Source organism: Belonocnema kinseyi, chromosome 3, assembly GCF_010883055.1.
Source record: "Belonocnema kinseyi isolate 2016_QV_RU_SX_M_011 chromosome 3, B_treatae_v1, whole genome shotgun sequence".
Lineage (NCBI taxonomy): Eukaryota > Metazoa > Arthropoda > Insecta > Hymenoptera > Cynipidae > Belonocnema > Belonocnema kinseyi.
This window is the reverse complement of record NC_046659.1, coordinates 116,248,755-116,264,850: the sequence shown is the minus strand read 5'-3', so window position 1 is coordinate 116,264,850 and position 16,096 is coordinate 116,248,755. Positions and strand designations below refer to the sequence as shown.

The 16,096-nt window shown below is 28.4% G+C and overlaps 1 protein-coding gene across 6 annotated transcripts in view; it reads right to left on the bottom strand.

Annotated features, from left to right (window-relative positions):
- The window catches only part of LOC117170243 (band 7 protein AGAP004871-like), a 58,764-nt gene extending 55,944 nt beyond the window's left edge, over positions 1 to 2,820 (bottom strand). For 4 of the 6 annotated variants that reach the window (XM_033356871.1, XM_033356875.1, XM_033356874.1 and 1 more), the window contains exon 1: positions 2,447 to 2,653. The gene's annotated coding sequence lies outside the window, so the exon portion shown is untranslated. Of the gene's footprint in view, positions 1 to 2,407; positions 2,654 to 2,779 lie in introns of those variants that run through there. The other 2 variants (XM_033356873.1, XM_033356872.1) reach the window with 2 other exon arrangements.
- Between the last annotated feature and the right edge of the window lie 13,276 nt (positions 2,821 to 16,096).

The window sequence follows — 16,096 nt, the reverse complement described above, 5'->3', positions numbered from 1 at the left end:
CAAAAATTCAAAAAGTCGAATTTTCTGACCGCCCTAGTAGTATATGTATAAAAAATTATTTTGTTTTGTCATATTTTAACTAACATAACGAATTAGCAACTTTTTTCCATAAAACCAACCCTGACAAACTTCTTTGAAATTTATACAGCTTCAATTTACTAAAAAAAAAAGATCCGTTGAAAAATACGATCTTCCGAACTTTTTTAACAAAAAATTCCATTTTTCCTGAGTTTGCGACGCGTCTAACCATGAAATACCGTTTCTACTTAGACAGACAAGGCTCGCATCGTGGGATAAATTTGGACTTAACGCTTCAAAAACTTCTACTGCCTTCAATTTTCATCCGTTATACAATTAAAACAAAAAATTAAATGCAATAAATTCGAAAAACTGCATCGAACTTATTTCTAGAATTTTTGATCATTAACATTTTTTTTTAAACGTAAAGTTAACAAAAAACTGTGGTTTTAAAGAAAATATTTTTCCTTCGTGCCAGTGAATTGCATATAATCCATTTTCCCTTGAATTAATACAGGGGTACTTTAAGAATATACATATTTAATTGAATATTTAGGTTATTTGTTATGAATTATGTTAGTTAATCAATATAAGAAGTTAATTGTTTGTTAGTAAAAATAAAAATTTTCAGGAAGCACGATAAAATTCGCAGCGTAGTATCAGTAAAGTTAAAAAAAGATAAAATCTTAATAATTATTATTGCTATAAACATTTTCTACAATAGACGACATTTATCGTATTTTATAAACATTACATTTTCTAAAACAAGCTAATAATTTTTATCGTTATTAACAAATTCAATTAATGAATTAAATCCGATATTTAGCACTCCTACGGAAGTACTTTTTTCGCATCTCTACAAACAATTGCTTTTACAAATATTTTATTTTGGTTTTATATACAATAAATATAAAAAATGGCATATTTGTGTTAAAAACTAATGATCATTACACGGATATAATTGGCAATAATAAAGAATTTTTAGACAAAAAAACATAATCTATTTAAATAAATCTCAGACATTCTAGTTAAAAATTGTTTCTCACCGAAAATGACATAGTTCACTCTTTGTTGATACAAATTGTTTATAAAATTCAATTCTTTGCACATAAAATTTGTTAGATAAAATTGTTATTGTTATAAGCAATTTTATTTAACTTATTAAATATTAGTTTTTATTTATATGTTATACTTTTCGTTCGTATTTTATCAAATTGAAACTGTTTCAGAAATAATTATCATTTTGAAAAATTGTTGAGAGTAAATAAATGTAATTGTTTATGATAACAATATTTTTCAACTGTCTAAATTGTATAGTTTTTCGCAGAAAAAGTTACTTTCTCAATTAATCTACTTAGAAGGAAGCTAATACATATATTACGTGAAAATATTTTGCTGCAAATTGAATTACAAATTTGTATCAATAAATTATTAGATAAATGTGTGTTTATAACATTTTTTCACATCAATAACTAATTTTTTTGTCTAAATATTTAGAATATGTGGATATTGATGTTTTAAAGAAATCGATAGAGAAAAATAAAAAAATGTGAAACAATTTCTTTCAATATTTCTAAATTTAATAAAACAGACGATAAGTAATACCAAGTAAATAAATAAGGTTTATAATGCTTATAATCTAAAAACAAACTATTGAAAAAGTTATTCCTTTGTGATTTCTAATGATCAGCTATTTTAAATTCATAGATTATGGAATCAACAAGAAATTTGTTGTCGAAGACTCATTGCTGTCAAATTTGTTATGAAAATAACTATGAATTAAACAAACAATTTTCATAAAAATGGACATTTTTACAATTATTCGAAGAATAGGCTTATTTTTTTGACAAATCAACTCGAAAAGTCGGGTTAGTTAGTTATTCGTGAATTTAAAAAAAACGGTTTAAATTATTCGTAAAAAGTAGATATTCCTAAAATATTATAAGCGCATATTATATGCCACATTTAACAAAAAATCCATAATTTATAGTATTTAATTATTACGAATCACGAAAAAATGATTCTTGGTTAATAGTTTGTTTATACAATTAAAAAAAATAATTTACTTAGTCTAATAACTCGAAATTATTTTTAGTTAGTTCTTACATCTACTTATGGTCCATTTTGATGAAATTGAAAATCTTAAAAGCAATTGCATCACTAAAAAATTTTTAAAAAAGTGTGACTTTTGTTCTTAATAAATTCTTGTTTATTCGTATCAAAAGATTCGTATTCACTCGTTTCACCCGCTAGCTTTTCGTCCAAAAACGTGCTTTTTCCACTGTGTTCCATACTATTAAAAAAAATCGACTCGTCTTTAAATTAATGTCTAAAATAAATTTTCTCAATATCTGGATTCAGTCGCTCTAAAATATAATCATTGACTTACCGAAATTTCGACTTTTATTTGATAAAATAGAATCCCTACCGTTTGCAAGCTCATCTCGACACTTTTCACAATCTTCAGAGGTGTAGAAAATTTGCAATGCAAAATTGTGCAATTAAAGTGCAATAACACTAAAAAAAGACGGAAAATTTAAATTTGAAATGAAAAGCGATGATCGTGAATGAATTGGGAGGAGAGGAGTTTTGATTGTCGATTCGTCGCGTCGCTTCGCGTTGGAAGTAGAGTAGAGTAGAGTAGAGTAGAGAAGGTTTAACACTAAAATACCACGATCGCGGAGGTCCGACCACGTTCACCATCCTCCACACCCACACCCCGTAAGCAGGCCACCAACCACACCACAAATCCTATACATACCAAATTAACCGTCCCGCGTTTAGTCAGGCATGCGAGCGTCGCGCCGCGCCGCGTCGCTACTCTCCTGTTTATATGCACAGTATGAGTAATTGCGCGTGAACCCTACCATGAGAGAAAAGCTGGAATTTGCTCGACCCAGTGAACTACGAAGCGTTTTAGTGCGTTGCCTGTCTGTGCTTCGTCACTGCCTTCTTTATGGAGTCCATCGACTTCCGGGCGACTGGAAGCTTCTTGATGTTCATCCCCCATAACTCAAGTCCATCATGACTCGACACGACCCGATCCGGCGGATTTACTCGCTTCAATAACAGTTTTTTCCTTTCTTCGATACTGCTTCTTTACTAGGGTCAACCGACAAAACACGAAATGATTGGATTTATTGGTAGTAGCACTAAAAACTTTCTTCTCAGTGATACGAACAAATAAAAAAATTCGAAACATCAGGCAAGTCGATTATAAATTTTTAATTTAAACAAAACTTGTTTCTCTAGGGGAAAAAATTGGTTTCCAATTTTTTTTGTGAGGAATTTAAAAAACGGGTTGTAGCCTATCCATAAATGAATTTAGTCTTTAAAACGTCCTCTTCCCATAATATTCCTCCCCTACTCTTCTTAAATTCACTTAGGGGGCCGAACTTAAATTACGTAAGAGATTTTAGGCCCTCTTCAAAACCCTCCCTTCTCCCTGTAACAAACTGTAACAAAATATTTCTGCTCCCTCCCCGCTCTTATTGTACTTAATTTATAGTTTCTAGAAATAATAATATATGGCATTTCAGACTAATGAAAATTTGTTGTGTTGAAATAAAGCTTTGCAGGGTAAAAATTTCATTTTCAAAAATTCTTTGATTTGTCTTTGAACAATTTTTGATCTGTCCTGATGATTAAAATTTAAATACCAGCATTTTTATCTTGTAATATTTTTGAGATCAGATCTGTTGTGAACCGAATAAAACAATATTTCAGATACAAAACAAAAAATTTCAAATTCACTCATTTATTTTGATCAAAAAATTACTTTTTTACCATTTTTACATTCTTATGATTTATGATTGAGAAATTATTAGAATTGTCGGAAATTTGACATCACACTTTTTCAACAGATCTCGACGTTCGAGACCCCCTGAATCCGAAAATCAGGTTTTCAAGATGGCGTCTGTCTGCCTGTCTGTCCGTCCGGCCGTCCGTCCGTAAACACGATAACTCTCGAAAAAATTAACGAATCAAATTCATCTTTGGCAAACTTTCTTTAGGTCCTAAAAGAAAGGACGAGTTCGTGAACCAGCCGTTTTTGATAAAAATTCAAAAAGTGAGCACATTCTGAAAATTCTTGAGACCACTTTTTTTATAGTTTGAAAATTCTATGTACGGATATTTATAGTACTAAAAAGAACAAACAATCTATCCTTGTGACTTTTTTCCACCAAAAGAAAATTCTCAGAGTTATAGCGTTTTCAAAATTTTTTTAATCAACCGAAAATCAAAATTTGAAGCCGAAAAACGCACGATATGAAAAAAAGTAAAGACAAAAAAAACATTTCTTTTTGAAAGCCCTACAAGATTACCATAACCAATTTTTGGATTTTCTTCAAAAATTCAAATTTTGATTGCACAAAAAATAATGGACAACAAAAAATTCCATTTTGCGGACAAAGTATGTAGGATACGAAAAAAGATGAATTAACAAAAATGGTTATTTCAAAAAAGAGAAAAAAATCCAACAAAACCTGTTTACAAATGTTTGTCGGAAATCGAGCGCGCAGCGCGAGTGTCACGATGAGAATGTGTACCTCAAAGCCTACAGAGCTTTGAGAAACTTAATCTTTGACAATACTTAATTAAGTAGAAAATTCAGATTTTTTAAACTTAATTTTGCGTACCAAAAAGACGAAAGATGAAAGAAGAAAATCTTCCCCGAAATTGTTAAATTTTCAAACCAAAAGGTGAATTTTCTATACAAAAACGGAATATTTAGCTAAGAAAATAAATTTCAAACAAATATTTAAATTTTCAACCAAAAAGATGAGTTTTAATATAAAAATATGAATCTTTGACCAAAAATTATTTTGTAACAAAGTGGTTTAAACGAAATAGTTCAATCCTGCAATATAGAAGACTAATTTTCAACGAAATAGTTGCATTTTCAATGAAAAAATATAAAATTTTTACTAAAACATACATTTTTGAATGCAAAAGATAAATTTTCAAAAAAGTGTTTAAATTTACATACATAAAAGATTTCAGTTTTACTTTTTAACATTAATAGATGGTTTTTAAACAAGAAGTGAGTGTGCTATAAATATACTTGACTTCTTTACCCAAAGATACAAATATTCAACAAAACAGTAGAATTTTCAACTAAACGGGATGACTTTTCAACAGAATTCTTAAATATTTTTAAACAATTGCATTTTTATTCCAGAAAGATGAAATTTCTACTAGAGGAGATTAATTAGAAAAAAAATTACAAAAAGTTGAATTCTTACCTAGAACAGATTTCAGTTGACTTTTCAACGCCACAATATGAATGTTATACAAGTAAACTTTCAAAAAAATAGTTGATATTGTAATCCGAAAGGAAAAATTTTTAACAAAATTTTTGTGTTTTTAACCAAACATTGGCATTTTTATTTAAGAATAATTCATCTAATTAGAAAAGATGCAGTTTTTATTAAAATATACGAATTTTTGAAATAATAACAAAAATTTCCAAAAAAGGTTAATTTTCATCAAAAAAAGGTTTTAATTTGACTTCCAAACACCAACATATTAATTTTAAACAAGAACTACATTTTCTATGAAATTGTTGAATTTTAACCAAGAAGTTTCATGTTTATCAAAGAAAGATGAAATTTCTACTAAAGCAGATGAATTTTTAAATAAAATTAGATTTTTAACTGAAAAAGATTTCAGTTCAGTTGTATTTTCTATCCAAAAAAGATACAGTGTCAACTAAAATAGATTAATTTTTTAAAGGAAACTTAAATTGAAACGTAATATATGAATTTTCATCAAGAACAAATTTTCATTTGACTTTTGCGGAAATTTTTTTAAAATCCCTTACTACTTACCGAGAAAAAAATTCTCTGACTTAAAAAAAATTGTTGTTAGCTAGGTTCATTTTTCACTCAACAGGTTTCTTTGGCGCGTAAAGTTAAATTCATTGTAAATGTCTGTACAATTAATGTAATGTAATTAACCCCTTTGAGCTGTTACGTAGTTTAAGTACGATCCCTTATCCCTGAGTTCACTTATTGCTCCCCATTCATTCCCAAACTTCTTTCTCCTATACTTTGCCATCTCCTATCTTCTTCATCTAACACTCCCTTTCTTCAGCTAACACTTTTCTTTTCGAATTAATACTCCCCTTCTCCTGCTAACAATCCTCTTCCTCAGCCAACACACCCTTCCCCCAGCTAACACTTCCCTTCCTCAGCTAATGCTCCCCTTCCCCAGCTAATATTCCCCCTCCCCAGCTGACATTCCCCTTCCCACGATAATATTTCCCTTCTCTAGATAGGTTTCCCTTTCTCCCGTTGAAACTTCCCTTCCCCAGCTAACACCTCACTTCCCCTTATTTCCCTTATGTATCCTTTGTCACATACAATCATTTCCTCTACTTTTCTTAATTTCCATTCACTTCCTCTAGTTCTCCTTCCCTCACTTCCCTTATTTCCCATCATTTCATCTCTCTCCGCTATCCTAACTTCACCCCACATTTCCTATACTTGATACTCATCGAATTTCTTCTACTTAATTTATAATCTTATTTAATCTTAATTTCTTTAGTACCCCTCTCCTAGTTTCCACTAATTCTCATTATTCCTCCTCCAAACATTTCTTATAATTTTCCCATACTTCTCCTGCTCCTATGTTAATTTCCTCTATTTCCCTTCGCCAAATTACCCCTAATATCTCCTACTTCTCCACCCCTTAACTTCCTTCAATTCCCCTTTTGGGAAAAAGGGCCACGGAAATATGGACAACCGAGCAAAAATATAAGGATTTTTGCCCTACACTACATGTAACAGCTCAATGGGGGAGGGGGGCATCACATTTTGTTAATTTTTGTTAATTTTGTTATCTCTTTCGTAAAACATCAATCTTTTGTTATGATTTAAAAATTCACCTGTTTCAGTACTATTTTCATTTTTGTTGAAGAAAAATGTAACTGTTTGGTTGAAAATTTAACAATCCTGTTAAAAATTTATACTTTTTCATTAAAAATCCAACTATTTAGCAGAAAATTAAATTATTTTATACAATTCTCGTTTTGTTGTTAGAAAGTGAAATGGAATACTCATTGGATGAAAATTAAAAATTTTTTCTTATTTATTTTTTAAAATTAAAAATTCATTTGTTTTAAGACAAATTTCATCTTTCTTGACTAAAAATGCAACTGTTTGGTTTAAAATTTAACTATTTGTTTAAATGTTATACTTTTTGCTTTAAAATTCCACTATTTTATTGAAAATTCAATCTTTTTGCTTGAAAAAATTCGTCTTTTTGGATTGAAAATTCAATTTTTTCGTAGAAACATATTTCTTCTTAAAAAATTAATATTTTATTATTAATATTGCAACCATAAATATTTTTCACCAAAAAGTGAGTAGTTAAGTTTTTATTAAAAAAATTACTTTTGAATAAAGAAACTAATTTTATATGAAATAGTTGATTTTTAACGAAATTGTTGCGTTTTCAAGCAAAGAGATCAAATGTCACTGAAATGATGGTTTTAGATAAAAAAAAATTAATTTAGCCTACAAATACTGCGCAAAAACAGATTTATTTTTAACCGATAAGTTGCACTTGTAACTAAGAAAACTGATTTTCTACAAAAAAGATTAATTATCATTAAAATACATAAATTGTTTATCAAATAATTAAATTTTTAGTTGAAAAATTTAATTTTCAACAAAGCAATTAAATTATGAACCCAAAAAATAAAAGTTCCAATAAAATAATGAATCAACAACAAAATTTTAACAAAGTAGAGAGACTTTCGATCAAATATTGGCGTTTTTTTGCCAAATTGTTGAATTTTTGAAGCGAAAATAGGAATTTTCTGCATAAGAGTGTAATCTTCATTTCGAAAATGTGAGTTTTCTTTGAAAAAAAGAAAACAATGTATTGCAATTTTTTATTCTCCAGCCGAAAGTATGATTACAATAAAAAGTAGTTGGATTTTGTTAAATTCCGTTAATTCAGCTTTAAGTTAAGCCGATTAATATAAAATTGTACTTTTTTGTTCAGTTTAATTTCATAAAGTTTCCTTTTTTCATTTACCCCCGCGATTCGGGCCCCCTTTTATTATTAATATTATTTTTTTGGGTAAAATATACAAGTTTAAAAGTATTTTTAAATCTATTTTTATTTGTTTCATCTATTTTTCCCCAGTTACCGTCAGAAGTTACGATGTTAATTTTTGTCTCTCAAACCGTTAAAAGTTATTATTTTATGAAATAATTGACAGAAGTAACGAACATTAAGTATACTATTTTTTGGGATATTTAGCAATTACGTAAATTAAAATACGGAAAATTTGAGTTTCTTTTCGGATCCCTTACACTATCTCGTTTACCAATCCATTTTGCTTATCTCAATAAAATCAATATTTAAAAATAACCATCTATACTTTAAATAAAATAATTAACAATACAAAACAATATTTACTGTTTGAAAAATTAATGTTCAAGTTCCAAGAAATGAAAATAGTCAATAATAAGCGACACAGTGTAAGAAATTTAATTAAACAATAGGCTATACTGATGTGTTTTTACCCTACAAAAATTAAAGTTCACAAACAAAAAATTATTTTTTTCCCAAAGCAGGCGAATTTTCAACTAAAAATATCAATCTTAAAAAAATGAAAAAGTTACATTTTCTGTTAAAAAATAAATTGACAAAAAAAAATATTTTCCACTTAAAAATAAAATTTTCAATCAGACATAAGCGTTAACTGAAAATAATTTTTTTAAATGAGTATTTAAATTTTCAACCTAAGAGATAAATTTTAAAATGAAAATATAAATCTTAAACAAAAAAAGTGATTTAACTAAATCTTTCAAAGAAAATATTTAAATACTCAAGCAAAGAGGAATAATTTTTAACCATAAAGCTGCATTTTAATGTTGAATTCGCTGTTGAAAAAGATTTCAGTTGCGTTTTCAGGATTAAATTATGACATCTCAAATAAGAAATAATTTTTCAGTAAAAAAATTGAATTTTCAATTCAAATAGACGAATTTTTACACAAAAACAATGACTTTTCAACAAAAATGTTGAACTCTGTACCATACAGTTGCATTTCTATCCAAAAAAGATAAAATTTTGTACTACAACAGATTAATTGTGGTAAAAATCAATCAAGATTTTTTACAAAAGGAACTTTATACCAGAAAAGATTTTATCTCATTTTTCGGCAACAAATATAAATTTCTAAAAAAAATTAATTTTCAAGAAAATCGTATATTATGTCGTTTAATTTTCAATCAAACAGTTGCATTTTTATCCGAAAGAGATGAGATTTTTTTTAAACAGATAAATTTTTTATTAAATAAAAATAAAAACAAATTTACAAAAAATAGTTTGAATTTTCACCCAGAAAATATTTCAGTCCTTTTTTGAACACTCGAATATTAGATTTAAATAGTAGAATTTTGAACACAAAGAAAGATGTTATTTCTGCTAAATCGGATAGTTTGAAAATCAAAAGGACAAAATTAAAAAAAAGAGTTAATTTCACCTAAAACAGATGAATTAAAAAAAACCTTAAAAAATACTTAAATTTTCATCCAAAATAGATTTCAGTTCACTTTCTAACACCAAAATAAGAATTGTTGAAAATTTGCAACCAAAATGAATGTCTTTTTAAAAAAAAATTAAATTATCATCTAATTAATAAAATTTATGACTAAAAGAGTGATCTTAAGAAGCAAGTTTTTGCGAATTTTTAGTATTTCAATCTAAAAACATTTCATTTTCAAAGTTTTAAACATATCTTGTTTTCAAAATTTTAACATTAAATTATTCTTTAGATGGAGTCAAAGAAATATGCTGTTAGTCTTAAAAAAAAATGCAGTGATGTTTCAAGAGTTCAAATATGATCTATTTTACCTTTTTCAGGGATTTTGTCGACTTGCTAAAACTAAGCTTTTAGACGCAAAAAATTATGGTGTTATTTTATCGCTTTATTCAAGCAGGCGTAAATCTGCATTCCTATTTTTCCAATAACCCCCCCCCCCCCCCCCCCCCCCCCCCCCCCCTTCTTCCCAAGAAGTCTAAAAAATTCTTCCCTGAGCTCTTTATTAATCTGTTCGCTGAAAAAACGGGATGTCATAAAAAAGTATCTCCCGACGTATTAAGCCTTATCCCCTAGGGTTGGGGAAGGGGTATGTATATAGAATGATTTTATCACCTTATTCCAACGAAATTATCGTTCTGTCGCAATAACAGCATCATTTTTTGGCGTAAAAGGTTAGTTTTAGCAAGTTGTCAAAATTGCTCAAAAAAAGGTAAAATTGACAATATTTGAACGCTTGAAACATCACTAAAGTTTTTTTTTTGGGCAGGCTTGGCAGTGCCCAAGGCATGCTTGACGGACGGAGGTCCTGGTCGGTCGTAAGTCGGGTTGGTCTGAGGCGTGACGTAGGGAATGGTCGTCGGCCTGTCTGGCGGTTTTTAAAGCGTGCGTCACGGGTGGTGGTTCCGGTTGGTTGGGCATTGAGGTCGGTTTCGGAAGCCAAGGTGATGGTTGTTGAAGAATTATTAATTATTAAATTATAAAATTTTTAAATTAAAATTTTTAAATTTAAGATAAATAATTGATTATTTACTTGAGTGTTATATTATTAAATATCGGCTATAATTTGTGCGATAACATTTTAGTAATGTTTTAAATGCATATTTTTGAATTATATTATTTATGTAAATTTTTGTTATGTTGTGGAATGAGTGTCGGAATTCTGATTTCAAAATTATGCGAATATATATTTTACTTTTTTTTTTAAGTTTAAAAGGTTATCAACAATCCAAATTTTTAGAAAAATACTAAATAACAATTATTTGAATGATTTTTAATGAAAAACATTCTTTAACGCTTTGTAAGTTATGAACAGATTAATTAATTATTATCAGCTATTTCATTTTTTACGATATTTAAATACATGAAGATTTAATTTAATTATATTGGATATAAGCATTATTATGAAAGCTTATTTAGATTTAACCTTTTTCTATTAAGATTATATAGTTTTTCGAAATGTTTATGATATTTTGAAATGAGTATATGAATTGAATTTTCAAAATCATATGTACCTCTGTTTTATTTTCTACAAAAAGAAGTATTGAAGGTTCTTAATAACTAAAATTTTTAGGAAGAAAGTAATTTAAAAATATTTATAAAGTAAAAAAAATTTGTTATTTCACTGCAAAAAATTGTTTGAGGCTTTTACTGTTGTGAACCGTTGAATTAATTGTTAGCTGATAATTTTTTCACATTTTCTTCATATTTGTTTCAATTAGTTATAAAGGTTATTAATAAATTAGACGTATAGAAATTTTGTTGCAAAACATAAAGGTAAATATACACATAATGTATACATTATTGAAATATTTCGAAGAAAATAATTGTTTCATGCTTTTTATTTTGTGAACTGATTAATTAATTATCAACTGATCCACTAAAACTGACATTTACTGAAATTATTTTAGAAGTTTAAGATTAAACAAAATCTTCAGAAATAAAAGTTCAAATTTAAATATATATTCAAAGTAAAGGTTATTTCAATGGTTTATGAAAGAATGATATTTTTATGGCTTTTCTTCTGTAAAATGGTAAATTGATTATTAGCTAATTAAATTTTTCCAATTATTCAAGTGAATAAAGATTGAAAATTAGTTTCTTAAATTTGAGTAACAGAATTTTATTTTTAAAAATGAATATGAAATTTAAAATATGTAGATTACAAATTATTTCTATGCTTGAATGAAAATTATTGTTTAATACTTTTTATGTTATGATTTATGAACAGATCAGTTAATTGTTAGCTCACTAATTTTCTCACAACATTGAAGTAGATGAAGATTTATTCAAATAAAAAAAAAATTAAGTACATGAATCGTTTATTCACTTCCGTCTTATGTAATTGAATATTGGCTATGATTTGTGCAAGTAAAGTTTATTAATGTTAAAACTACTTCCTTTTTAAATTACATGAATTGCATAAATTTTTGTTATGTCGTGAAATATGTATCTGAATTGTGATTTTGAAATGGATATAAGTCCCATCATAAAAGCTTTTTTTATATTAAACCTATCTGTATTACAATTTTAATTTCCAAAATGTTGATGATGTTGTGAAATGAGTATCTGAATCTCATTTCATGATTTAATCAAAATTTAGGTAAACTCAATTTTGCAGGGCGTCAAGAGAATGAAGAATATGTACTTGAGATATGTAGGAAAATTTCTAACAATTTTTTACTAATGAGTTCTAAGAGCATATTCAAAAAGATTACAAAACATTTGAAATTATTTTAAAAAAATGTAAAAAAAAGGGTTTGAAAGTTCTTGAAGCAATATCTTGCCATGATATATAATTTTAGAACAGATTTCAGTAAATTTAAGAGAATTCTTTCTGAGGTATTCCTTATTTTAATAAAAAAAATAATTTTTTGTTGATATTTAAGAATTAAATTTGTTAACTGCAAATGTAGCTATTTCATTTGTAGGTAAGAATTTATATTTTAAGTAAGAAAAATGAAACTCAAGTACTTGTTTAAACCTTAAATTATCTTGTTGAGAATACATTTTTCTTTTCGCTGAAGATTTATAATTTCAGTCGAAAATTTAAGTATTAGGTTGTAAATTAACTTTGTGGTTGAGAATTTAATCAATAAAAAAATCAAGTCTGATTATTGATGGTTTTCATTCATAAAAAGTTTTATAATTAATGAAGGAAGAAAGTTTATAATTCATAAACATTGTTATTAATGTTATATGTAGGTTTTGCAACAGTTTTATGGAAGCTTTCAAGGATCATGGGCCTGGGATAATTTTTCATTAATAAATTAAAATTCTTAATCATTTTAGATTAGAAATGACAATTTTCTTAAAAACAATTTAAGGAGAGAAGTTGAGATATTCTTACCAAGAAAAATTAAAATTAAAATAAAAAGCAGTCAAATTTCTCAAAGAAATAGGATTTTTAAACAAAATAATTAAAAGCATGAAAAAAATTCATTTATAGACAAAAATTTTACATCACACTTTAAATTTGACGTTAAAAAAAGTGACAAGTTAAATTTGTAGAAAAAAATTTTATTTTAGCCAGAAGAAAAACAAATTTGCAGAAAAATTGACAAAAATTTGACTTTAAAACACAACAATATGAATTTTATACGAAAATAATTTAATTTACAATAAAAAGAAAGTTTTTAACACAAATTTGTTCCATTTTTACGCACAGAAATAGATTTTGAACGCAAAAAATTAATGTTTATGTCACTAGTTGAATTTTCAACACAAAATAATAATTTATTATTGATGTAGGTTTTTTAACCAGGGAAATTAATTGATAGATTTAGATGTTAATTTTGTTTGTCTACTAGGTAATAATCAATATTATTAAAATATTGATTAATTTTTAAGATTGTAAGAAAGCTCTCTAGCTCTGCTGGGATGTGAGCCCAGGTCCTTCAAATTGCAGGTCTGATGCCGGTCTGATTGACCGGCAATCTGAAGGACCTGGGCTCATATCCCAGCGGAGCTAGAGAGCGTTTTTTCGCAATCTTAAAAATTAATCAATATTTTAATAATATTGATTAGGACCAAGTAGACAAACAAAATTAACATTTTAAAGTACAAAATAAAAATTTTATATTAAAAAATATGACAAATATTTAACAAAATATGTAGATAAATTTGCAAAAAGTAGATAAATTTTCAACCCAACAGGTGAATTTTCAACAAAAGAGAGAAAAGTAATAACAAAATAGATACATTGTCTACGAAAAATGGAATAGTTACATTTTCAGTTAAAAAATTTATTTTATTATAAAAACTAATTTTTGATTACAGAAATTAATTTTTAAAGAAAAAGACGAATTTTCCGGCAAAAAATACAAATTTTTAACAAAATGAACGAATATTCAGAAACATACGTAAATTTTCAACTAAATTGTGGAATGGAGAAGGGATTAGGAATGGGATGTGGAAGATCTGCAACAAGGTTTGGAAAGAGGAAGGTTGGCCGGAAGAGTAAACGATGGGACTGGTGGTACCGCTCTTCAAGAAAGGGGAAGGAAAGAAGGTAGAGGAATACAGAGGGATCACTCTCATGTCAGTCGGCTGTAAAATATATAAAGAAATCTTTAAAAAAAAGTTGGAGAGTCAGGTAGAACAAAAAGAAAGTATCCCACATAATCAGATGGGATTTAGAAAAGGGATGGGAACTATTGACAAGATCTACATGCTTAACGACATAGTTAACAGAAATTTAGGGAGAAAGACAGGGAAACTAGTAGCTTTGTTGGTAGATTTCAAAGCAGCGTTTGACGCAGTGAACAGAAAAGTACTATGGCAGGCAATGAAAGAGAGGGGTGTAGAGGAAAAGTTAGTGGAGTGGATAAAGGACATTTTTAATGAAACGAGGATTGGAGTGAAAATAGGAAAGAAAAAAGGGCAGGTTTTCTGGACAGGCAGAGGTCTAAGGCAATTGTGCCCGTTGAGTCCGTTACTATTTAATATCCTGCTGGTATATTTAGAGAAGAGGCTTTAGGAGAAAGGGAAAGGAGAAACGGTTTTGGGTAATAGCAAACTATACTCTCTAGCATACACGGACGATATAGTTCTGTTATCAGATGATGAGAAGGGATTGAACCTAATGATGAGAATCTTCAAAGAGTATGTGGGAGAAAAATATCTGTCGGTGAACGTAGATAAAATAAAGGTGATGTACTTCAGAAATAGAAAGCAAAATAAATTGCGTTTGGAAGATGAACGGACAAAAAGTAGAAATGGTGGAGGAGTTCTGTTACCTAGGTTTTTGGTTTGAGGAAGAAGGCGGAAACGAGTTGCAGGTGAAGAAAAGAATTGAATGTGCGAGTAAAGTAATGGGGCAAGTATGGGGTATAGGAAAGAGAAGGTTAAAGAATGATTGGAGGTGGGTAATGGGGGGTTAGCTGGAGTTGCCCAGGATATATGTTAAGAGAAGAGTTAGGAAAAGAAAATATGGTTACCAGACAAATTTAGAGAGACTGAAGGTTTGAAGAGAAGTTAAAAAGAGGAGAGGGAAGCAGAATAACACAAGCATATTTGGGCGAAATTCGGAACAATGAAGCGAGAGGCAATTGGGGAAATTCGAAATGGGAGGAAGAAAGGAGAAAAATGATAGGGGATTGTAAGATACGAGAAGGGGTTATGGAATAACAGCAAATAGAGATAGAGCTATTAGTCAAACAAGGATAAGAGAGATTGACAAAGATTATAGATTAGAGGTACAATAGATGGTATATGATGGTCAAAGGGTAAACGGAATCAGAATATCTGCAAAAAATAAAAAGGGAAGAAAAATCGTACGGTTTAGAATGGGAGAAGGAGTGAGAGCATGCAGATATTGGATGGATGAAGAGGAGAATTTATTTAGAGTATGTGGATACGAAATGGAGTTATGGGCACATGTATTATATAGATGTACAGGAGAGGAAGAGGGACAGTTGAGTGTGGATGAGTGTGCAAGATGGATTTTGGATGGTGCTGGACAGGGAGTGATGTGGAAGAAGAAATTGGAAGAAGTAAGGGAAAGCAAGGGAGTAGGGCAGAGCCAAACGGGTGATCCTGAAAAAGGACAGTAAAAAGCGAAAATTGTTTTCAATATCGTGGAAAATGCATTTTTTATGGTAAGAGGAAACGAAGGTCCGTAAAAGGGAGAGATTAAATACATCCCTACATACGCATACAACAAAATTGTGGAATTTTCAATCAAGAAGATTAACAGTCCATCAAAGAAGATAAATGTTCCACAAAAAGTAGAATCGTTAAATTTTCAGTTAATAAAATGGAATAGTACAATTTTCAGTAAAAAAAATTCTCAAAAAATTAATAAATAAATAAGAAAATTATGATAAAATAATTATTTCTTATCCTATCTAATGGTTGAATTTTCATTTGAAAAATTAATTTTCAAAAAACAAAACATTTTCCGATCGCAGAAATAAATTTTCAACCAAAAAGAAGAATTTTCTACCTGAAGAATTTATTTTTAATGAAAAAAAAATAATTTTCAATAAAATATTTAAATTTTCAAGCAGACAAATT